The following is a 24,698-nucleotide window of genomic DNA, read 5'->3' on the forward strand; positions in this document are numbered from 1 at the left end:
CCAGGTATATAAGTATAGGACAAGTATAGAGCCCTTCCTACATTTACACACCAGGTAAGCATAACGTCATTAGCAGGTATATAAGTATAGGAGTTCTTCCTACATTTACACATCAGGTTAGCATAATGTCGTGGGCAGGTACATAAGAATCAGAGCCCTCCCTACATCTACACATAAGGTAAGCATAACGTCATGAGCAGGTACATAAGAATCAGAGCCGTTCCTTCATCTACACATAAGGTTAGCATAACGTCATGAGCAGGTACATAAGAATCAGAGCCCTTCCTTCATCTACACATAAGGTTAGCATAACGTCATGAGCAGGTATATAAGAATCGGAACCCTTCTTACATCTACACATTAGATTAGCATAACGTCATGAGCAGGTATATAAGTATAGGTGCTCTTGCTACATTTACACATCAGGTAAGCATAACGTCATGAGCAGGTATATACGTATAGGAGCCCTTCCTATATCTACACACCAGGTTAGCATAACGTCATGAGCAGGTATATAAGTATAGGAGCTCTTCCTACATCTACACACCAGGTTAACAAAACGTCATCAGCAGGTATATACGTACCAGAGCCCTTCCTACAACTACACATCATGTTAGCATAACGTCATTAGCAGGTATATAGGAGCTCTTCCTACATCTACACACCAGGTTAACATAACGTCATCAGCAGGTACATACGTATCAGAGCCCTTCCTACATCTACACATCAGGTCAGCATAACGTCATTAGCAGGTATATAAGTAAAGGAGCTCTTCCTATATCTACACACCAGGTTAGCATTTAGTCATCAGCAGGTATATAAGTATAGGTGCTCTTGCTACATCTACACATAAGGTTAGCATAACGCCATGAGCAGGCATATAAGTATAGGCGCTCTTCCTGCATCTACATATCAGGTTAGCATAACGTCATCAGCAGGTACATGGGTATCGGAGCCCTTCTTAGATCTACAGATCAGGTTTAGCATATTGTCATGAGCAGGTTAATAAAGATCGTAGCCGATCCTACATCTACACATCACGTTAACATAATGTCATGAGCAGGAATATGAGTGTATGAGCCCTGATTTCATCTACATATGTTAACATAACATCATGAGAAGGTGTATCAGTATATGAACCTCGTGTTCATGTAAACAATGTAGTCTGGACCAGAAAATCCAGTGATCATTATAATGAGCATTGATACACCTCATTGGGTTAAGCCATCACGCATGATTAGAGTAATATGTTAAGTAATATGTATAAAGCTCTGACAAGTGAAATGGGGCGGGGGGTAATTGACTGAAGGAAACTTCAGAGTGAATTATGTGTACTCTTCTATAATGTAAAGTATGTTGCTGCACATACCACATGAAATTCCACAATGAAACATGTAAATAGGCATGATGATTTTAAATCATGCTGTTACAGGGGTCATCCAGGGGCATATTTATTGATATTTAATTTAATCGATTGAAACATGGAACACGATGTGTTTGTGTTAAACTGCGTGTGAATAATGTTCTTGATAAATATAGGGTCAAAACATGATCATGAGAAAAGAATCCAGCAGGACATCTCATGACAGAGATTGTTCCAGAGAATTTGCAACGTCCATAAACGTCTGAACAGTAAGTGTAGATACACCTACGTATTTGTGTGTTAGGTAAACTATGCATGTGTTCTTGTATAACTATTACAACAGACAAAATAACAAAGAAACATTAGAAATCAGATATATTCAACATTTCATTGCACAGGAACATGGTGGGACATGGTCTTAGAATTATCACATGACCAAAATTAGTTTCCCAATTATTGCACAATGCAGACAGTGAACCAGTGAACATGTAAACCCTGAAACCAGTAAACAGTTTAATGTACAACAAACACAGCTAACATATAAATGACAAGGATAAGGTACAAGGAACATGTATATTCCTAAGTTACACTTTAGCAAACATAATACATCATAATCTTGACAACAGCATGTATAGAACACTCAATATTATTAAAGGCCAGAGATGATGAAATTTAAGTACAGAAAACACTAAAGTTCCTGTGACACCAATATTTTAGTGTATTTTTCAAACAAGTAAAGTTTGGTTTTCAATATTGTAGTACATGTATGGAATCAAGTCACAAAAAACGCAACTGCTACAGAAAAAGCATGCATTCCATGCAAAAGTTGACTTAATTCAAGCCCCATGCATTTCACTACCCAAGAATGGGTAAAAAAACATGTGCCTTAACAGAATTCCATATGCATTGTTTAGCATCGTGCTGACAACCACTCAGAAAAACAACAAAATTACGCAATTATTCAACATTACGAAATGCCATGCCTGTCCGACAATGAGCGTCTGCGAGCCATTGGTATGCTTGAAGCAGGATCGAGTCAATGTGATGTTGCAAGACAATTTAATGTCCACAGAAACACTATTTGGTGTTTATGGCAACGTTGGCAACAGACGAATGCAGTCAGAGACCATCCTCGGAGTGGCAGGCCACGCGTAACCAATAATTGACAAGACAACTGGATTCGAACAACACACCTACGAAATTGATTCCAGCCAGCAACAGTGACTGTAAGGAGCATCCCTGGCCTTCGACGAATATCTTCACCAACCGTATATCGCCGTCTCAGATGTGCAGGGATTGTCGCCAGAAGACTCGCCAGACGTCCCATTTTGACAGGAAACCACCGTCAAGCACATCTACAGTGGTGCAGACAGCGTCTACGCTGGACGGCCATGCAGTGGGGACAAGTTCTATTCACTGACGAGTCTCGTTTTCACATCAGCCATTCGATGGACGGATTTGAGTGTACCAACGTTGAGGTGAACGTTACGTCAATCATTGTGTCATGGAAGAAGATCGGTTCGGGGGCGGCAGCGTTATGGTATGGGGTGGGATTACAGCAAGACTGAGGACCTGTTTGATAGTGGTAGAGGGAAATCTCAATGGACAGCGCTACCGCGACGAGATCATCGGCCCTGTTGTTCTACCGTTTTTGCGTCATCATGGCCCTGGCATTACCTAACAACATGACAACGCCCGGCCTCATATTGCTCGACGTGTTCAGGAAAAGAACGTGGATGTCATCCCCTTGCCGGCTCGCTCCCCTGATCTCTCACCCATCGAGCACATGTGGGATGAGATGGATCGACGCCTTCGACGTCAACCACATGTTCCATCACCACTCCATTAACTTCGAAACATGCTCCAGCAGATATGGACAGATATCCCACAGGACTTTGTGCGACGCCTGGTCCATTCCATGAGACGAGATGTGTTGCTTGCATCGCAGGCAGAGGTGGACACACACGCTTATGATTTGTAAATTGACATTTTGGCATGTTCATGTTTTTTTTATGAATTTTCTGAAGTCAGTATGGCAAATTAAACCATTTGAACACTTACAGGAGTCTTTTATCTTTTGCAAACCGAAATTGTTTCAGATTTGGTGAAAAACATAACTTTGCATTACACAAATTATTAAACAATTATTCAATGTCACAGGAACTTTTGTTGTTCAGTATATTAAGCGTTCCATGCATGCACAAAGTTCTGAAAGCTCAAAGGGATGATTAGGTAGGATACACAAACAGGTACCATGGTAGACACATTGAAAATAAATATCATCTAGAAAGTACTTGAATGTCAGGATCATCACCACATTAAGAAAATATAATAACACAGAAAAACGCTTTCTTCAGATCACAGTTTCTCAGTTCAAGTCAGTAGCTTGTCTGCTTGCTTTATCTTATGTTGGGGTGTTCTGAGGACCAGCCTGGAAAACAAACACAGTAACGTTCATTGTTGAATATATATCGGACAATCAATTGGTATTCTTCTTGACAATGTGTTGCCATTTACACAATAAGATAATCAAGGAAATTGTAGCTGTAATGCGTAACAAAAACTGTCAAAGACGTTATGCACCCCCTAACAGATTACAGTTATTAGGGCAAGAAACATCTCACTAACAATCTTGGATTGTGATCAAGCAATTACGCATTGCTTCATAAATTCTTGTGAAAAAAATTGATAACTGACTCAGGGACATATACAAAGAACCCACTCAGAATTACACTGAAGTAACCAATTGTGGATTACCTCTTGTATCTCCAAAATATGCAGCAAAGAACAAGGACAATAATACCACACGGTATAAGAACTCCCAATACAATGGCTAAGGTGTTTGCACCCTCTGTAAATGAAAAAAAATAAATTATCGGACATAGAGTTCACATTTTAGATATTTAGATGAACACGAAGACAAAACCATCTGCGTCCTTTTGAATATATTTATACAATCACAAAAAATAGTAAATGTGTGTTTATGTTTTTGCTAATCAAAACTGACATTAGTCCTGAAGCATCTTGTTAAAATTGAAATAATAGCATAATCAGTTTTCCATGAGCACAATAAACGCTGTGCTTCCTTTTGTGCTTGTAAATTAGCAACGGAACTTAAACAGATGGTCATTAAAGAGAACATTTCATTTAGAAGTCTTTGACTGGTAGTGTTTGATAGTCATGAGGTGCATAATAAAACAGTACACAAAGTCATACAGCATATTGTGGAAAACAAACCTACCTGTGGGAGTTGGAGTGGTTGTTCTTTCCCCTAAAATAAGCAGAAAATCAGTATACGTCATGTAATATACGTCATTTGTTACAATTCACTGATGAAGTAAGGCAAAGCAACAACATGCCCATACTTGATTCATGCTAACTGCCATTGATTGTAATGTGTGGAGGCGTGAGTACATTTATGGTGGTGGCAGGCAAACCAAAAATGGCAATCAAGGCAAGATTTGAACCCTCGATCATTGGGTTCTCGCATGGATGAGGGACGTAACTCTGTACAGTCAGCTACTATGCTAGGTGTGTCCCAAATGTGTGAACAAAACACATTAGAAAACAAACTAAATGTGATGACTGCTCAGAATTGTTTTTGATTGTGGCATTAAACAACATTCACTCACTTATACAAGATAGATGTAACCACGTACCTGGATTAGCGATTCTCGTTGACGCATCCTGTGTGTTGCAAACTGAAAAATGAATATGCAACATGTAATTTATCAAAATATGATTTCATTTATATATTTTTAATTGTGCGTTAAACTGAGGAATACATCAATTATTACTCGTAACGTAAGTGACATTTACATTTCAAACATCAAACTCATGACTAGACTTTCTGCCGAGTGCCGTATATGAGAGTATATCATGTGAGAAACTGCAAAATTAATACCATAAAGAAACTAAACATAAATACATATACTGATACATTGCCATGGCAGTGGCCCTACATTTTGACTGTAATTTAACAAATATGCATTTCATTCTAGGTACCTTCACGTCCTATCAGGTAGTCAGGTTCAGTGACGAGAATGAAAGCAGTTCATTGCACCGATGACATGTATAATCTTCCATATGTATTGAGACTGGGTTATTTTGTGTATTTACTTGCTGAAGATTATCGTTTTAATATTTCAGTAATGCAGACTGACAAACTAAATATTAGTGACTTTTGGTTGTTAGGTTGTATATATACATTGGTTGAAAGATTCCTGATAATTTGCTGCAGTTTAACATTTAGTTTAATTACTGTAAATTGAGTCACGTTATAAACAATATTTCAGTTATATCAGTCCCTTACTATCATCATCAAACAATCAACTGTCATCTAAAACCAATACCGTGGCTGTACGTGGTCGTGTGCACAGCGCGTAGGTCACAAATCAGGCAAAGTTATACAACATTAGCTATGGAAAGTAATTGGATGGATGATGGCTACAATCCTGAGAGTTTCTTGGTCTTCGGTCCTGCCAGCACATGTGGTGTTAATGTGACTGTTAACTTTTTTCTGGTGCCTCAAAGGAAGCATAGGTTGTATACTCCCAAGGGAGCTGAGAATGAAATCATGTGACCGGTGTAATAATAATGTAATAGTAATCGCTTTGAACATGGCCCTGAGTAATGTAGAAATAGAGTGCAATTTTAATGGCCTATTAATAATACAAGCATAAAGGAATCTGAATCCATCTGAGTAGATATATTATTGTTAGGTTATTGTTTTAGTTTCCTAGACTGTGCAGGGTCTATGAAGCAAAAACTTACAGATTTTTCATTTCATATTTATTTTATTTAACATGCTGGATGCTGAGTTATATTTCTGACGCACATTTTCAAAATATCTGAAAAGTGAACGTTGTGTGAGAATTGTGCTCGCGCGGCACTGAATCTACTTCCGGTTATAAAATTACGCAGAAATGAAGAGTCTTAAATTCCCTTTCTGGTGGTGTCAATTTAACTGCAAATATTTAACCTGTTTTGAAAAAAAACCTGCTAAGCAGATTTCTCCATTTTTTATCATACACAAAACACTGACTACTATGTGAACGACATAGATATATAAAGGATGTGCTTATGTATACCACGAACAAAGAAAAGGGGACATATACATATGTAAAAGATATGCAAAATCAACATCAACAGGAGACAATGATCGTGTGTACTTTTATTCACCTCAAAGAAAATACCAAATACAGTTAAACTATGATATAACGCATACGCTTATAACAAACGAACTGGCTTTATGGTCCTGGCCATTTGCTGTATATATTCTAATAAGGAACTACAGTTATAACAAACTAAAATTAGTGGTCTCTTTGGAGTTCGTTATAACCGTAGTTTACTGTATATTTAGAAAATGGCGTGTCCACTGACATGAAGTACGCGGGATTTTACGAGGGGGCTATCGTTGATTCAGGGATGTATGTATATAGGTAATGTAATAGGCGTGTCAAAGCCGGAATTCAGCAGTTAACCGACGGACAATTGGGCGACGGGCGACGGACAATGCGCCATTCCAATGTTCACATTGACCTTCGGTGCGGGTGAGCCAAATATAACAAAGTAGGAACAGGCATCAATGGTATGGCTTGAGCCAGGAAGTAAAACTTTGCTCGCATTTAATACTGATAGTAGCGGATGACTTCTCTTTGGTTAACACTATTTCTGTCACAGTCGCTAATTTCCCTATGAACGTCAGTATGTCACGTAACGTTGACTACATATTCACACGAGCAGAAAAATACAGGGATAGGGTTAGTCTTGTAATCTGAACAAATAACTTCAGTTATCTATTTAACTCTGAAAAAAGTGACAGCTATAAACTGTAAATATCACCAGGACTTCTTTATTTCCGAATGGTGCCGCCAACATCGAGCGACATCTAGTGATTATTAACATCGTAACCATGGTTCACACTGGTTCAGGACGATGATAATGCTGTGAATAACATGTTTGGTGAATTTGACGTATAATATGTAGCATAGCAGCTAACGTTTAGTTCAGAGCTCCAGATAAGCTTTTGGTGTTGTGGGTATTTTACCCATGTATTTTAAAATCATTGGGTATCAGTAATTCTATCAGGGTATTCAAATTTCTGGTACCCACTTGTTTTTACACATGTGGGTATTTAAGTTAAATATTTAAAAACACTTTTTATCTAGTCCCTGCAAACTGGTGTCGTGTGGGTTCGAGAGCTTTATAAGACTCAAAAATACCACGATACTTCCACATGAGTGTGATGGCAAATGATCATGATGTAACTGTCATCGTGGAGTTTGGCAAAGTTGACGGAATGCCCGTTTATAATTTCAAAATAAGTTGCTGATTTGCTAATCGAATACGCAGGGCTACTTCACAATTTTGATGATATGCACAAGTTGTATTTTGTAGCGTATCTGTAATGTTCATTGCGTATTTGTATTTGATACGCTTGGATTTTATTTTACTGCGTATTTCTGCATTTCTGATGCGTATTTCACGCAGATACGCAGCTTATCTGGAGCTCTGTTAGTTTCAAATCATTTATGGCTGATATGTCGAGGTATTCATGTTGGTTGAAGCTGCTTAAGAGCTATATCTATTCAGGAAATGAATTCAAGGTGAGGTAGATACTGTCAGACTTAATTATATCGTAACAGGATACAATTTCCATTTCAACTCAAGAAGACAGCTTTTGCCGAAAATAAAGCAATCATTTTGTTACGTTTCAGTCTAAAAGAGTTCACCCACGATTGAATGTAAGGGACATCATAGACAAGGTGTGCTTCATGTAGTTCCCTTAATAGTTTAACAAAGCTTCAACAAATGCCGTTAAATGGAGTACTACGAGGGACATTCTCGCATTTCTTGCACATTTCACTTTTTGTCAAAGGGCGAGAATGCGAGAATGCTACATTAGGAAATGATGTAAAATCTCGCAATCTCGACTTGTCAAATCAGGCCACAAAAACACGAAATCGAGAGATCACATTCTCTCACTTTGGGAATATTTAGCTCGTTTCCAAAGGTCGAGATCGTTAGCATGCAAGATCGTACGATCGCAAGAATGTCCCTTACAGTATTCCATATGCTTAAGTAATGTTTGTGGTGCCATTTCAGTCACTGTTAATATGGTATTTACACATCATAATTTGTGCCCACGTTATCCACTTTTCATGAGCTGATGAACATCAACAAATGCCAGTATCAGAATTGATAGGAATATATCTCTAAGTTACTGTTATTACAAACATTCCCTGTCTTTGACGTCATCAAGCCTCGGGACACATTTGTTACTGGTGAGCAATACTCTGTATAACTGTAATTCACCCTGTGTTTTTTTTAGTTGGGGATTTATGTCTGTGTCACAAATGTTTAAGCTTCTTCTGGGCACTGGTTACCCCATCATATCTTTACAAAGCATTTTAAACTGGGTGCCTGATGTTCTTTGTGGGTTCTAAACAGTTACTGTTATTGCTATTCTAAATTGCCAGATTCTTCTGTATAAACGTATTGATGATATATTTTATCGTCGATTGATATATATTGGGGGATACAGTTGAGATATTAACTCACTCAATCAATCAATTCTCAAAAAAGTGTTGTTGAAAATCAACATTACCTTTAACTTGTAACTTCTTATTCAACACCTTCAAGATACCAGTGTCCCGCAAGGTCACAAGGCATTTGTAATCTCCTTCGTCTGCTTCCGTCACATTTATAATATCAAATCCAATGGCGCCGATCTTGTGCAGGCGAAAGCGACTGGTGTAATTGTCGTTGATATGGAGGACATTCTGTAAAAGGAAGGGTTGAAGTTATTTGAAACTCACATAAATCACCCAATGAAGGACTAAAATGGATTGCCCATGGGTTTATCAATACAGTCATGAGCGCAGTGAGAGAAATGCATTTTGATTCAGAACAGGTTCCCAGTCCTAAAAGTCGACGAAAGAGGTAACCACATGTGAGCTGGCTGATTTTGTGTAATAGTAACCATGACGATGTGGAACGTTTCTCTTGCTATTTATCAATGGTTTGCATGGGCCAGGCTGTTGTGTAGCTGGAACATTGCTGGTCTTAACAACTTAAATAATCCAAGCAGTGAACCTAATGCTTGTCACATGTTTGTTTAGTTTAAGGCTTTACATATTTCAGCTATATCACGGTGGCCTGTAAACAATAGAATTTGGTAAACGCAAACCAGTGGCTGATATTATGAGCATTATGCCAAGTCCTTAGGGTACGCGGACATTCAATAATCCAAGTGACAGAGCCTTTCAAACTGGTCCTAATGGATGAATATATGTTTAGAAACTACAAATTACATCATAGAATGTCTTTGCCTTGTTTACTTTGTCGCTAACAGAACAACATCGACGAGTACATAATAATTATTATGCAAACAAAACTGTTATTCAAATTTAATTATTCTGATAAGTACAGACCACTTTCTTCAGAACACCCATGTCTGACTGCATAAAACCAACCCAGATGAAATTAGATCTTTAACTCCGATACGATACCTCTCTGCATATCAATCTGACAATTTCTTGCTGTCGTGTCAGGTGAACTTTCTAATCAACCGAAAAGCATCGAGGCTTCGAGTGACACATTCAGAGCAGCATATCTTATTTCTGTATCTCAACAACTAACAAAAACGGGAAGTTCCGAATGAAAATAATACAGGCAGCACATTTTATAGGTTGTGGTCATTTTATACCCCCTGTCGTTTCTTAATGAAGGAATAACCCATGTCGACCAATATGAATGCAAGAATTTAATTGCCCTTATGATGAATGTATAACACCATTGCCTCTCTCTGGACCGATATTCTGGAGCACCACAGGCACGACCTTCCGTGCAAGACCAATTCCACCCCACACCATGATGCTCGGACCACCCCACGGGTCTCTCTCAACAACACAAGCATCCGAATAACGTTCCCACGGTGTCTCCAGACTCTCTCTCTGCCATCTGCTGTTGAGATACAGTAACGGCTCTCGTCTGAGAAGAGGACTCTTCTCCACTGCTGGTGGCGCCAATGTCGGTTCTCTGTTGACCACTGAAGGCGTCCCGACGATGATGTGGTGTCAGAATGGGTCCTCGATGTGGCCTGTGACAGTGGAGGTGTCTGTTCTTCAATACTCGATGCACAGTGTCCGCACGAATGTGCCGCTGGTGTGTCGAGCAGTTTCCGCAGCAGTAACAAAGCGATCTTAAAGATGCTGTCGCACAATCTGACAATTCTGACGTCGGGTGGTAACCCATGGTCTTCCACTACGTGGTCGGTCATCTGTAGTGTTTGTGGTCTGGTACCGTTGCTGGAGCCTGTATATGGTCCTTACGTGGACTTGAAATGCATTGCCTACTTGCCGGGCGGTTTGTCCAGCTTGCAAACGTCCAAGGGATTGGTGTCGCTGATTTCTTGTCAATCTTGACATGTGGTATCAATTCAATAACAAATCAATGTTTTATAGGGTAAGCATGTACATTTCAATTTGCACGGAACTCACGTGCATCGGGTTACCATGGCCATTGCCGTGATGCGTTTGGGTGATTGGTTTTATCAAATTTCATTTTTCCGGACAAGGTAATGCTAAATTTTAGAAACTTTGACAAAAGTTACCTAGATATTTAAATGACAATGCAATGTTACTTGGGGTGATGTTTCTTTTGCGGTTCAGAAAATAAGTTTTAGTTTTGTATATGTTGTTTTAAGTTGGTAACAGTCCAGTTTACATACCTGTGAAAATGATGACTTGGACATCTCTGCCATTTGTGTATCATTAACATACCATTCGATTACAAAGAATGGAAGAAGTTTATAGTCCCAGGTAAACGGAGCATTGACGCCTCGGCAAAATGTCACTTTCTCTGATTGGTTGCGAGAATCTGCAAGTTATGAAAATATATAATTACAAACTTTGACATTTATTTCAAATGTTACGTGACTTTAAACCATATGCAAATGTAGTTTTGTGCTGATAAATACCAAAAACATATATTGATATCAGTGAACTAGTTTACATATGAATCGAACTGTTTGAGTACGTGAGTGATTACTTGTTTACACTGCATCATCAATTTTGCAGCTATTACGACGAGATGTATTTGAAGGCATACTCCCTGTCGCCACATGTATTTTCACACCTCTTAGGAGTTATGCAATAACTATTTCCAACAAGACGTGTTTACTCCATGGTGTTCACGCTGAAGACCCGGGTTCGTTTGCCGACATGGGTACAATGTGTGAAGCCCATTTCTGGTGACCCCCACCATGACATAGCTGGAATATTGCTAAAAGCGGCGTAAAATGAAACTCACTCACTACTCCATGGTGTCGTGGATAGTGCGTCTGCCCAGACAGCAACACTTTAGCCTGTAGTGTATAAGATATCAGCCTGAAGGCCAACTTCTTAGGTTGGGATAGTGAATAGATCATCTGTCCGAATACCGACTCCGTGGAATGGCGGGTACAGTGTCTGCCTGGCGAGCGACTCCTTAGTATAGTGGATTAAGCATCAGCCTAAAGACAAGTTCGGTGGTGTAGTGGATAGAGTGTCTGTTCGAATACTGACTCCGTGGAGTAGTGAATAGAGCATCTGTCACTGAGTGCAGAAGATCTGTGGTTTGATCCCCTGGTTGCGTCACACCAAAAGACGTTAGAGACTGGTACTTCTTATTACTCTGCCTGGCGCTTGGCATTAATGGGATAAAACAAGGCCTCAGGTCTGAGTGGTGAATTGTTGTTAAGGTTGTTATAGTATCTTAGTGAGCTAGCATCATGACACCGGCATCAGTCCGGACAAGTATAAGCTGCCATCAAACACGTGGTACATCACTACATAGATGAAATTATCTTGATCGCGACGATTATCTCCACCTTGAGATCGCATATTTTTCTTTAGAGCAGATAAAGCAATGTTTTTTAATATGCAGTCTGCGGAGAGATGGGCGAGCGGAAATTTCACAAATTTAGGAGGAGTGCATTTCTTAATATGATATATTTGGAAATAATTAAAATTCACAATGTGTACACGGTACTACTGATATAAGAACTAGAATATATTATACACAATTGATTAGAGGAGAAATATAAATATAATTCATTTCGTGACACTAGAATACCTGTCTTAAAGCAGGAAGATAGATTGCGAATAAAAAGGCAACTACTATACAACGACCACTGACACCATTGTTTGGTTTTGTGATTAGTTGGTTGGAATTTGAACTTATAACCTATAATAAATTTATAAAGTTACACATATATGGTAGTCTGGATTGACGGGAAAAATACCCACATTAAATAGCAAAAACAAAACCACAGAACGTAGCTCACCTGTGTATGATGTAAGTAGGACCACAACCAGTATGACCCGCTTCCAATCTACAAATGATAATATAACAGAAATCAGGAAAGTCAATAATGCTATAAATAATAATGACTTTTCACATCGTTTGGTATTGATGTCTCACAAGATGTAATTTATGTACATGTAGAACCCAGAGAAAAACGTTTAATACACGAGACGATTTATTAAGACGAAGGTGTTGATTGCAAACTGCTTTTTTAATATTTGACTTTGAGGTGACACATCAGACCAGATGAATAAAAGAGTAATTGCAGCTGTGTCATCAGAGATAACTTCAACTTTTGTGGTCGTCATTTTCTAATCAATGCACTTACAACAAACTTTCATTACTTACTAATTGTGACTAGCTGCTTAATATATATTCCAGTATGTAGTAAAATAAATAAAATAAAAGAAAAAAAGGAACACAAAACAGATATTTTGGGCCATAAACGAAAAATTAGCGAACCAGGAGGTGCAAAATGACATGCAAACCATCAGCTGGTAAGCACGTACGATTCGGAAAAAAACACCTAGTGCATTAACGGTTTTTGATTGACTGGCATCTGCATCAATCAAACAGAGACAGTTTTTTTCCAATGTACCGATAACTGAGATGACTACAATCACCAAGTGTTCTCTCCACAACATTTTGGCTCAATAACTTGTACGGTTCCTCGTATAAATGTATTTTCCTACCTCACACAAATCTGGCTTTGCGTTTCTTTTTTCGAAGAGTATATATTGAAAAGATGAACAAAACGATATTATCTTTTACAAAGGTACCACATATAGGCTAGTAACACAAAACAAAGTCTCACAGAACCCCTGGGTATATAGTCAACAATTTAGAAATTGCTGCCAGTATGGATATTCAACTATTTTATAATAATACTAAAATCTAACACTAAATGTAATGATTTGAACATAATATTATGCCATCATGATGAGAAACATAGATGTCACAGTTCGTTTTCCTCAGTGTGAGATAAGATGCAGCTATGTTAACTGAGCTAAAAATGCATTTGGAGAGAATGTAAGAATATGGCCAGAAGTTCAAACCGTTCCAGAAGTTAAACCACGTCTAAAAGCTGATTGGCATCATGTGAGTAACTTGAAGTTTCAAACGGATGACCATTGATTACTTTCTCAGCAAATGATCAGCTCTCTTTACGAGTTGCACCAGACTCGCCTAAAAAATCTGACCCGACTCGCCTAAAAAATATATATAATATTTTGGTATAACTTATATATAACTTAGGTTAGGCCTAATGATCACATTTACTCGTATATTCATACACAAGTATGGAAATAATAAAAAAACGTATCATCCATAGATATAATGGTAAAGTGACAACTATTTGTTATCATAGTACAGTAATCCCGTGATGAACTCTGTTGAGTTTTCTCAGGTAATCCGCTCAACTTGAAACAACAACGTTAATAGATTGGTATTTATTTTTTATCGCCCAAACTAATCAATCAGTGATGTGATGTCCCCGAGAGTGACACCGATTGTATCAAAACAACGCCATGACATCGTTCACTCAATCAGTCAGAGCCCAGTCGGTTACACTATTGGGACCACAAACACAAACAGAAAATCAAGAACCAAAATTCCGTTATAACCAAGCTAACTGGGACCAATTTCAAGTGATCTGCAATCAGGCTAATTTAAACGAATTGGAAAATAATGATCCAGAAATCTACTGTAAAAACCTAACAGATTACATAATAAAAGCAGCCAAAACCTCCATCCCTTTTAAAACAACTGAAACAGGCAAACCTACAGTACAACGGTGGAACGAGGAAATAGAACAAACTAGACGTAAACCAGCCTACAATAAAGCCAAACCCGACTATAAACATCTAAAAATAGCTCACGAACTAAACCACCAAGTTCAAAGTCTAGTCCAAATATCTAAAACCAGTAACTGGAAAAAATTCTGTGAAGAAATAAATAACCGTACAGACGCAAGAACGGTCTGGCGCAAAATCCATGCCATTAGAGGCTTAAAACGTCATTCAACAAACCCCGCTAAAAAAGGCAAATAACCTCGCCAACCACTTTTCGGCCGTAAGCAGTAACAACAACTTTAGCCAAAAATTTCAAGATAAACTTAAAACAGAAAACAAATCCACCAAAGAACCAAATAATGGCACAGCCCCAGGATTGGACCTAACTTCCTACCAAATAATTAAAAAACTCCCCCCTAAACTACTCCAAGCACTACTTAAACTATACAATCTCATCTATCAAAACGGACAAGTACCTACTCCCTGGAAACAGGCCTTAGTCACACCAATCTCTAAACCTAATAAACCAGCTTATCAGGCTAACTCCTATAGACCAATTTCCTTAACTTCAAACTTATGTAAAGTAATGGAATCTATGGCTAAAAACAGACTACAACATTACCTAACTCAAAATAACATCATAAATCCAGACCAAAGCGGTTTCACTCCTGGCCGCTCAACCTTAGATAACCTCGCCCGACTAGAGCAGGACATTAAAACAGGACAACTCAGCAAACAATATACTACAGGCATCTTCTTAGACTTCTCCAAAGCTTTAGACATGGTATGGCACGACGGGCTAATACAAAAACTACAAAAAATAGGACTCAAAGGTAAAAAAATAAACTACATCCAGGACTTCCTAAACAATCGTAAAATAACCGTGGGTATAGACCAAACGCTATCGGACCAATGTCCCCTAGAAAATGGCACTCCCCAGGGCAGTATCCTCAGCCCCACACTCTTCAATATAATGATAAATGATCTATTTGAGGGCCTATCCCCTAAAATAAACACATCTAAATTCGCGGATGATGGAGCCCTCTGGATCTGCACAAAAAGCATTAAAATGGCCCAAAACCTACTTCAAAAATCTCTAAACAAAATACAGCAATTGGCTGACAAATGGGGCTTCTCCCTTAACTCGGAAAAAACTACAGGAATAGTATTTAAACACAAAAACATCAAACCCGCCTCCCCCAAACCCCAACTAAACAACAAACCAATCCAATTCCTAAAACAAACCAAATTCTTAGGACTAATTTTCGATGAACATCTCACCTGGGATGCTCACATAAATAATCTAATAACTAAATGTAGCAAAGATCTAAATACGCTAAGGTGCCTAACTGGCTCAAACTGGGGGGCCTCCAAAGACACCCTCCTCTCACTCTATATATCACTAATTAGATCTAAAATAGACTACGGATGTGCCATATACGACACCCTAAACAACTCTCTATCTATAAAACTTGACTCAATACAATATCAGGCTCTAAAACTAATAACACGCACTCAACATGGCACCTCCTACACTTCACTCCAGGCCTTATCAGGAGAAATGCCACTAAATCTACGTAGGGAACAATTAACCCTAAATTTTATGGGCCGCGTCTCAATCCAACCCCCTAATTCAAAACCTAATAAACAAAAATATAAGCCCCAAAAACCAAGCCTTAGCTCGAAAACACCCTCTACTTACTCCAATATCCCAAAGAATAACCAATTACTTAAATGAACGCCAAATAAACAATCTTAAAAATAACTGAAAAAAATCAAATATCTTCACCCCAAACCTTAGTCACCCAAAATAGACATAACACTAGCTAGCACAATATATAAACAAACCGACCCAAACATAGCAAAAACCACCACACTAGCATACATACATGAAAATTTGCCAAATTGGTGTCACATTTACACAGACGGATCCTCCGATCCAATCTCCAAACACACAGGTTTCGGAGTCCACATCACACAACCATCTAAAGCCACACAATCCTACCGACTCCCAAACAATCAATCAATATTCACGGCCGAACTAATGGGCATGGCCTCAGCCCTTCATAATCAACAATCTAAAAACAACAAAAAATCCTAATACTTACCGACTCGCTCAGTGGACTACAAGCCCTCCAAAATAAAAACACCAAAAACCGCCCTGAACTAATAAATCAGATACTAAAAAGCTCAAACGATTTAACTAAGGCAGGCAAACAAATGCAGTGGTCCCTCGCTACAACGCTACCAATGGGGTCCAAATAATTGGTGGGCGTTATAGACGATGAGCCGTTTAACCGAGGCCAAGGCGGGGGAGCGCGCTCGGCAAATCTCAAATCATCAATATGTGTTTATCTCACGTCACGTCAAATTGGTATATATTTTAATGGACCTAGATCTAGATTTATTCGTTTATTTGTTCGCTAGAAACAAATGTTATAAACCCAATTAAGAGGAAATTAAATATTGTCTTATATATTGTGAACTATTGTTAACGAAAAACAAGTGCCCAAAGAACTGTCAGCAGGATTGATCAGGCAAGATTTTATAATATTACCAACTCAGGCAACGGATCAGCTGATTACATCTTCTCAAATCCTTCAATGGATTGTAATTTTTTTGGACGAATTTACCTCTTTAAAACTAGTTTTACAGTGAATAATTTAATGTGTAAAATGATGAATATTTCATGTCATCTTTTTTACAATTTTTTTTGTTCCTGAACATTGTGAGCCCCTGTGTTTTTATGATATAAAAAAACCCTTTTCAGTTGACAGTTTTTCTTTTGAACATAATATTTAACATCATGACACCAAATGTTACTAAATGAGTCATCTAATTTCCCCATATTTGTGAATGACAAGAAACAATGTGAATTTGACAAGCACAATAATTTTTTGTGTGTGAAACATAAATACATAGGATAGTATGTAAACAATAAATTATCATTTCAGTAGTCCTACAAATATTTGCATTTTAATACCCTTGGGCCTATTTAGTGTTGCGCATTGAAAATGATAGTCACGGCGAAATGAATGCAAATAAAGTTATGGGCCGAGAAATCCAAAACCATTAACAAATATCAAATCACATTACTAATTCTCAAAACGTTACCCCCATCAGCTTTTAATAGTTAACAAAAAACATAACACGAATGCTAACAAGTGGCTTGCCTGTCACGGAAACTTCGTGTGAGTTGTCTTCGCTAGAACCTTTTTACCTGTTTATGTTACAGTTGTCTTACTGAGAATATACGAAAACGAGGCTGGGGGGAATCCCGAGTGGTTACTAAACACAGGAAATCTTCAACTACGAGCTCGACTTTTTATGGCATATTGTTATGGGAGAAAAAGGATTAACCACTGTGTTCGGTTGTTACCGAAAAATCTACACACTCGTGATTAATCTGTCACAATTAGAACTCGGCAAAGTCTCGTTCTAATCGTGACAGATTAATCACTCGTGTGTAGATTTTTCGGTAACAACCGAACACAGCGGTTAATCCTCTATGTAATATCATACATTTATTAAATCTGTCACACTTCACAATGTCTGAAATACTTATTCCATTTCAATTTATCATTTTTTATCGATAAATCAAAAAATTATTCACTATTTCCAGCGATGTTATTAACATAAAATTCTCGGACACACATTTCGACAACGAGTCCGCATCGAACATGTCAAAGAGCAAAATAAAGACGTTTTAAGCAAATCTTTAAATATATTATACAAAGTGATAAATAAAATCAACAAAAATATATCTAAAAGTAATCAAACTTACATCTAAGTAATTATTTCCATCGTTTCGTGCGATCGCGTGTAATGTAAGTCAAATGACATCTCAGCTTTCGTCGCCTTGAATTCTCGGCTCAGACACAACGTTTAATGCAAAAATATATGCATGAAATATCTTTGTCACAGCTCGTAACCTAACACGATACATTCACGAAGTTCCATATTTTTAATGTATATCGTGATTTCCTGCTTAAAACGTTCAGAATAACACGATTTAACAAAAATCTTTCGCCAACTTCTGAAATTTATCAAACACGAGCTTGGTATCACAGCTATAATTTGATTGGCTGCCTGAGGTCACGTGCTCAAAATTGACCAATCACGAAACTTGTAGCAGATTTCGGCAAGAAAGCGTCCACATTCCGTCGCAGTGGTGACTCAGCATAACACCACTGCCACAGGCTAATTTGCATATCACGTGACCGGACTTTTCTCTTGTTTGTAAACAAACGCACTTTTTCAGAAATCAGTATAGAACGGACTAATGTAAGTATTTGGGGGCTCTTTACATATTGTTTTGTATAACTATATAGATATGCTACTACAACTGCGACAGTGAGTTGCATGACAATATATATTTATGCATCAAAGTGACCGTGCTAAAACGGCACCCCAGCAAAACGTCACCGATTTCTCTGGCGAAAACGGCAACGCATTTGGCGAAAACGGCTACTATGTGTCGGGCGAAAACGGCACCTCTATTTTTAATAAGGATAAGAACGATTTTTGTAGTATTTTATATGGTTTATTTACATGGTCACAGTTATCACAGCATGTTGTTGTTTTCTGACATTCTTCTCTCATGCAACACATCGAAAGGCCATTGTGAATAATTGTGATCTGACAGCACCATGTTAGGCCTCTTAAATACAGTTTCAGTTTAAATTGAGTAAAGGTACTTAAAACTTGAAAGCGTATAGTGTTTTCACATTAAGTTAACTGCGCCTCCCAATCAGTCGGCGAGTAAATTGAAGTAGGGGTCTAATTAGCATTAATAGCACTTATTTGACCAAGGTAAAAAAAAAATAAGATGCCGTTTTCGCCAGGCAATAGTAGCCGTTTTCGCTTGAGTCGAGGTGCCGTTTTCGCTTGAGTCGAGGTGCCGTTTTCGCTTGAGTCAAGGTGCCGTTTTCGCTTGAGTCGAGGTGCCGTTTTCGCTATAACCCGAGCCGTACAACCAATGTAAACATAGGATAACTACGCAAAACAAGTATACTTTCTCAATGAAAGTTAACCATTCTTTGACATTTGTTTATGAAAATGTGTAGACTTGTCAAACATGAAACGGATGAAAAGCATATGCAATATCTTGAATGGACTGTGAAAGATCGTCACATGGCGCTAGCCTGTGGCAGAGGTAAGTAGTATAGGTAATGATGGTTCTGGACCACTTCCACTGGAGCAGGATTCATATACCTATACTGCTACTACAGGGGGGATTTTTTATGTGTAAATGACTATGCGATTCAACGATAGTCATTAGTTGTATTAAACGAAACATCACTATTAATTAATAATGAATAAAATTTACTATAGCCCACGAGGATATTGGAAAGGTGTAGGAGCAATAAAAAAATTAGCCACCGCGGCTAAGGTATCTAAAGATGTGGCCAAGGATTGGTTAAAGAAACAAGCGTTGTGGCAAATATATTTACCAGCACCGCGTTATATACCGAGGAAGAAGTTTGATATTTCTACGACGAATGAAGTTCATCAGGCTGACCTCTTGTTTCTTCCCCACGATAAGGTAAAACGCAAAACGTATAAATACGCTTTAACAGTAGTGGATGTGGCTAGTCGATACAAAGAGGCTGAGCCATTAACCTCGAAAGATTCAACAGAAGTAGCTAATGCACTGAGTCGCATATATAAACGCGGACCACTAAAATGGCCTAAACTATTTCAAGTAGATCCCAGTCGCGAGTTTATGGGATCGGTAACTAAACTCTTAACAAAGCATGACGTCAAAATCGTCCGTGGTGAAAGAGAGGCCCACCGCAGTCAAGCTATCGTCGAAAGATTTAACAGGACATTAGCGGAACGTTTGTTTGGCTATCAGTATGGGATCGAAATGAAATCCGAGCGATTGAGATCAACCGAATGGGTGACACGATTATCAGCCGTTGTATCAGCACTGAATAATGAAGTGACGAGATTAATAGGGAAGAAACCATCCGATGCGATTAAAATTAAATCCGTGACTTCCGAATCTTCAGCACCGAGGAGAGGCAAAGAACAAAAACTTCCGGATAGAGTAAGGGTAAGATATTTATACCAGCCCGGTGAACTCGAAGGAGGCCTACGTCGTGCAACCGATCCCATATGGTCCCTTAAGACGTATAACATTAGTCGATTGGTTACGAAAGAAGGAGAGCCTATTCTTTATTATCTTCAAGATGGACCGGGTAGGGCATTTGTACGAGAAGAGTTGTTTATAGTTCCCGACGGTACGGTATTACCACCATAACCATAAGCATAGGTAGTTACACCATCCTTATCAATCCATCTCTTTGTATCTAAGGGGGATAATGATGTCTTGTTCATTCTTAATCCATATATCCTATGATCATAACTTCTTAAAGAGTTCATCTCGTGTTTGAACGTTCTACCATTGAATAATGATTCTTTATACTGTTCATGTTTGATATGCTTTTTTACCACATACTTCTTAACACCCTTAGCTTTTCTTATCTCTCCATTATCAGACTTTTTTATAGAATACACCTTAGGTCTTAATCCCACATACTCCGCTATAGGAGTCCCAGCACATTCATCCTTCATCTTACCTAACACCTTTTTATTTACAACGCTGTGCAGTGGATTATCTTTAGGATAATCGCTCGTGTCGTACATATCTATTTTTTCTGCCATATCTTTATACACATCCTCGGTTTGTATTTCCATCAACAAAGAATCTGTGTCGGTATATAACACCTCGCATCTATCGCCGTATTGCTTCTTAAGTTCGTTGTAATAAAAGTCATACATTAAGTGTTTTGACAAGTCGAGAATACTCATACCGACGTACACCGGTCTGTTGAATTTTATATTACTCTTCTGCATATGCAACACGGCTAAGTCGTTATCGAATATCTTACTTCTGTTAAAAGCCGGACTGGCTATAAGTTTCCTGAGTCTTTCTTCCTCATTAGATCTGACTAATTTAACATCAACACGCTTCCTTAGATTCTCCATAGTTTTACCGAATACCGAGTTATTCATGAGCTTATACAGATTCTTTTCGAAATCGCTGGTAGCTATCTTTCTTAAATCTGTGTTCAGTCTTATATAGGGCTCCATCCAAGGGCTTTGATCAAACTTTAGAACTCTGTGTATTTTCTTTAGTTTCATACCTAATGATAGATATAACTGGAGATTTCTGTAGTGAACTATATATTTTGTCTTATCCATCAAATTTGGTACGAGTTTTTCTACGTTAGCTAACCTACTATTACCCATCAATGAACGTTGATATTCCGACATCCAGTCTTTATTAACCATTAATCTTTCGGGAGCTAGCGGATAACTGTTATGATCTTTATGTAACGAACTTGGATATTCCAAGTCAACTTCTAGTATGTACCCTTTATTCTCATCATTATTATTGATATCATTGACCCATTCAAAACCACCCGTGGGTAAAGGTTGACTCATAGCCCATCCGTACAAATTGTTAGCGTCGAGATATAATATGTGCGTGTCAGGTTTACTAGGATCGTATCCTTCCACTAATTTATTATTAGCCTTGGAATACCTTTTTGCTGCCATCGATATACCCCCCTCTTAATCCTTTCTCAATAAACAAGTGCATATCGTAATCTGTGAGTAGTTTTAGTTCTACGCCGGTCTTCTTCAACAATGCATCCCACGATAGTCCGGGACTGGAATAGTACCATGCCGGGTCCAAGCCGTATTGTTTTAAACACGTCTTTCTAAATATCTTGAATATATCGGTGAGTAACAGTACATCGGTTTTTAAGTACAGATCGTGATAATCGCCTAAATTCTTACAACCTAATTTATCCCAGACCGTCAGAGCGTGTTCATAATCGGCATCAGTTATTCTAGATTCTGTTAAGTTACTATAGAATGATTCGAGGGGTGGTAATTCAGTTTCTTCGAATCTAGACCAATCATCCATATATTCGTATGGATATACACCTTTTCTCAGCAACAAATGACGAGTTATCTTATCGGTATATTGATTTGTTATAGCGAAGTCATCGGGATTGTTCGCTTTAGCTAAATTGTCCAGGGAAGATAACAGAAACTGTACGGAGTCTATGAATCTAAGCCCATTACTTTGCTTTATTCTAGATTTCCCATCCTTGTCCCTATAATGTATAGGTTTAGTCAACGAGAACGATATGTTTTTTTCCATGTTGTTGGGAATGCACGTTAAACCACCGTCGGTCTTTGAGATAGCTTGCATAATGAGATGTGAATCGTATCCCCTAAGGTTATGAAACACAACGGGGATGGGTATTGTTTGAGCATTCATTTTTAGTTTCAAGTTACACTCGTTATGCGCGGCTCCCCGATAATTACCCGTGACGTGACAATGATCTCTTACGGAATCCCCATCCAGGGGTTTGTTACAAACGTGACAACTCGTTGACTTCTTGTGGGCCCTCCAATCATCTATCGTCATACGCATGGGTTTCTTACACAATAATTCTTCCCTGATTATTCTCTCTTCATTTTGTAGATATTCTAGGAACTTTCCCGCTGCATCGGGACCTCTGTAAATCACGGGAGTGTTTGTTTTCCCATCATACCTGACAACTATATATCCAAACCCACAAGGAATATGTTCTTGAGTTTTGTATGTAAAACTACTCTCTTGATTATTGCGTTCGGTATTTTCTATGGGTTCGTATAATAGCCTGTTTAAACTCTTTATCTATGTATAATGATATTTTCCATCTTTTTCGATCAGAAATGAATTGATTCTGGGAATATGTTCCGGAGCGGAGCTTATCCTGTGTACAACAATTCCTTTAGAATGTCCGAAAACATTTATAGCTAAATTATTTTGCTTTTCCACCTTATCAATTTGTGATATTGGTGTAGGTTCGTCTATACCATCGAAGTTGAGTCCATCATTTTGGGGATAGCTAGAAGGTCTATCCGGATGCTTGTCTACGGGGAACAATGCAGATCTTATCATCATTCTTAAACAGTCATCGGATTTATTTTTTACGTTAATTATGGCTTTTTTCTTCTTATAATACGGGGGTAAATCTATATAAGATCCACCTTTGAAAGGCATATAATTTGCTATATCTAAATATAAACTATCGATTCTATCCACACCCCAACCCGAACCTCTATTAGTCCAACGTTCTAAAGTTTCCTGTATCCTCTGAATTGATGTATCTAATGATGCGTTTATAGTATCGGATTCGGTTATAACTTCTTGATTGCTACGGAAATATGGTTCGGTATATTCGGTACTATCGTCTGCGTTACTTTTACTCACTGTCATTTTAATCGTCAGCTGGTATTTTATACTTTGTAAATCATCTAATTCCTCGTTAATTTTACTCGATATGATGGGCTTAATATCGTTAACATCCATGTTGGAATTAATATCCATCTTCCAACCTCTTAGATATTTACCAACGCCGGCAGATGTGGGAACAAATATTAATTCTTGTTGTTGTTGATTATCATCATTATTATGTTGAATATCATCAACATCATTATTATCTAGTAAAGCGATCAATTCAGCTCTTCTCATTCGAGAATAACCTCTCAGCCCACTGTTTCTCGCTCGAACTCTGAGTTCTCTAACAGTCTGGGGTGGTTCCAAACCGAGTAAGGTAATCAATTCAGCTTTTCTCATTCGAGAATATCCACGTAGACCACGTTGCTTTGCCATAGCCTTCAACTCTCTGACAAAAACCATTGTGGTTGAATGGTATATGCAAAATGGTTCATTTGTCTAATTGGTTGTTTTCATATATCTAAATACGTATCCTCCCCAACCTATTCCTCTCATTGATGTAATCTCTCTTCCTAGCATAAATAATCTGGTTCCTGACCCTATCAGCACCGTGTTTCTTACATAAACAATAACGACCTTTGACCCCTATCCCGCATTCAGAACACGTATAGTTTATGTGTCCACGCTTGATGTAATAATTGTGTATACCGCAGTAAACATCAACACAGCGGCGGTTACATAGAGTCGTCTTCCCCATGAGTGTAAACTTGCAGTTATTCATGGTATATACATCTATCATATCATTTGTCTAAATGCAAATCACATCTAAACTATTGTATAGCTGAAAATCAATACAGCAGATAACCCCATAATAACAAATGCGACCTCTCGGTCTTTCTGAGCCTCTGACGGTGTATAAAACTGACTCATTGTTGGTCTAGGTATTGGG

At 38.3% G+C, this 24,698-nt stretch overlaps 1 long non-coding RNA gene across 1 annotated transcript; it reads right to left on the bottom strand.

Moving 5' to 3' along the window:
* Positions 1 to 2,634: 2,634 nt before the first annotated feature.
* On the bottom strand, positions 2,635 to 9,149 carry LOC139472870 (uncharacterized). Its single transcript, XR_011653907.1, has 5 exons — positions 8,973 to 9,149; positions 5,023 to 5,064; positions 4,605 to 4,634; positions 4,121 to 4,214; positions 2,635 to 3,794 (listed from the first exon to the last, which is right to left on the bottom strand). It is a non-coding gene; the product is annotated as an uncharacterized lncRNA (long non-coding RNA).
* Positions 9,150 to 24,698: the final 15,549 nt, after the last annotated feature.

The sequence above is a fragment of the Haliotis cracherodii genome, unplaced genomic scaffold (genome assembly GCF_022045235.1).
Source record: "Haliotis cracherodii isolate W230 unplaced genomic scaffold, xgHalCrac1.p SCAF_25, whole genome shotgun sequence".
Classification (NCBI taxonomy): Eukaryota; Metazoa; Mollusca; class Gastropoda; order Lepetellida; family Haliotidae; genus Haliotis; species Haliotis cracherodii.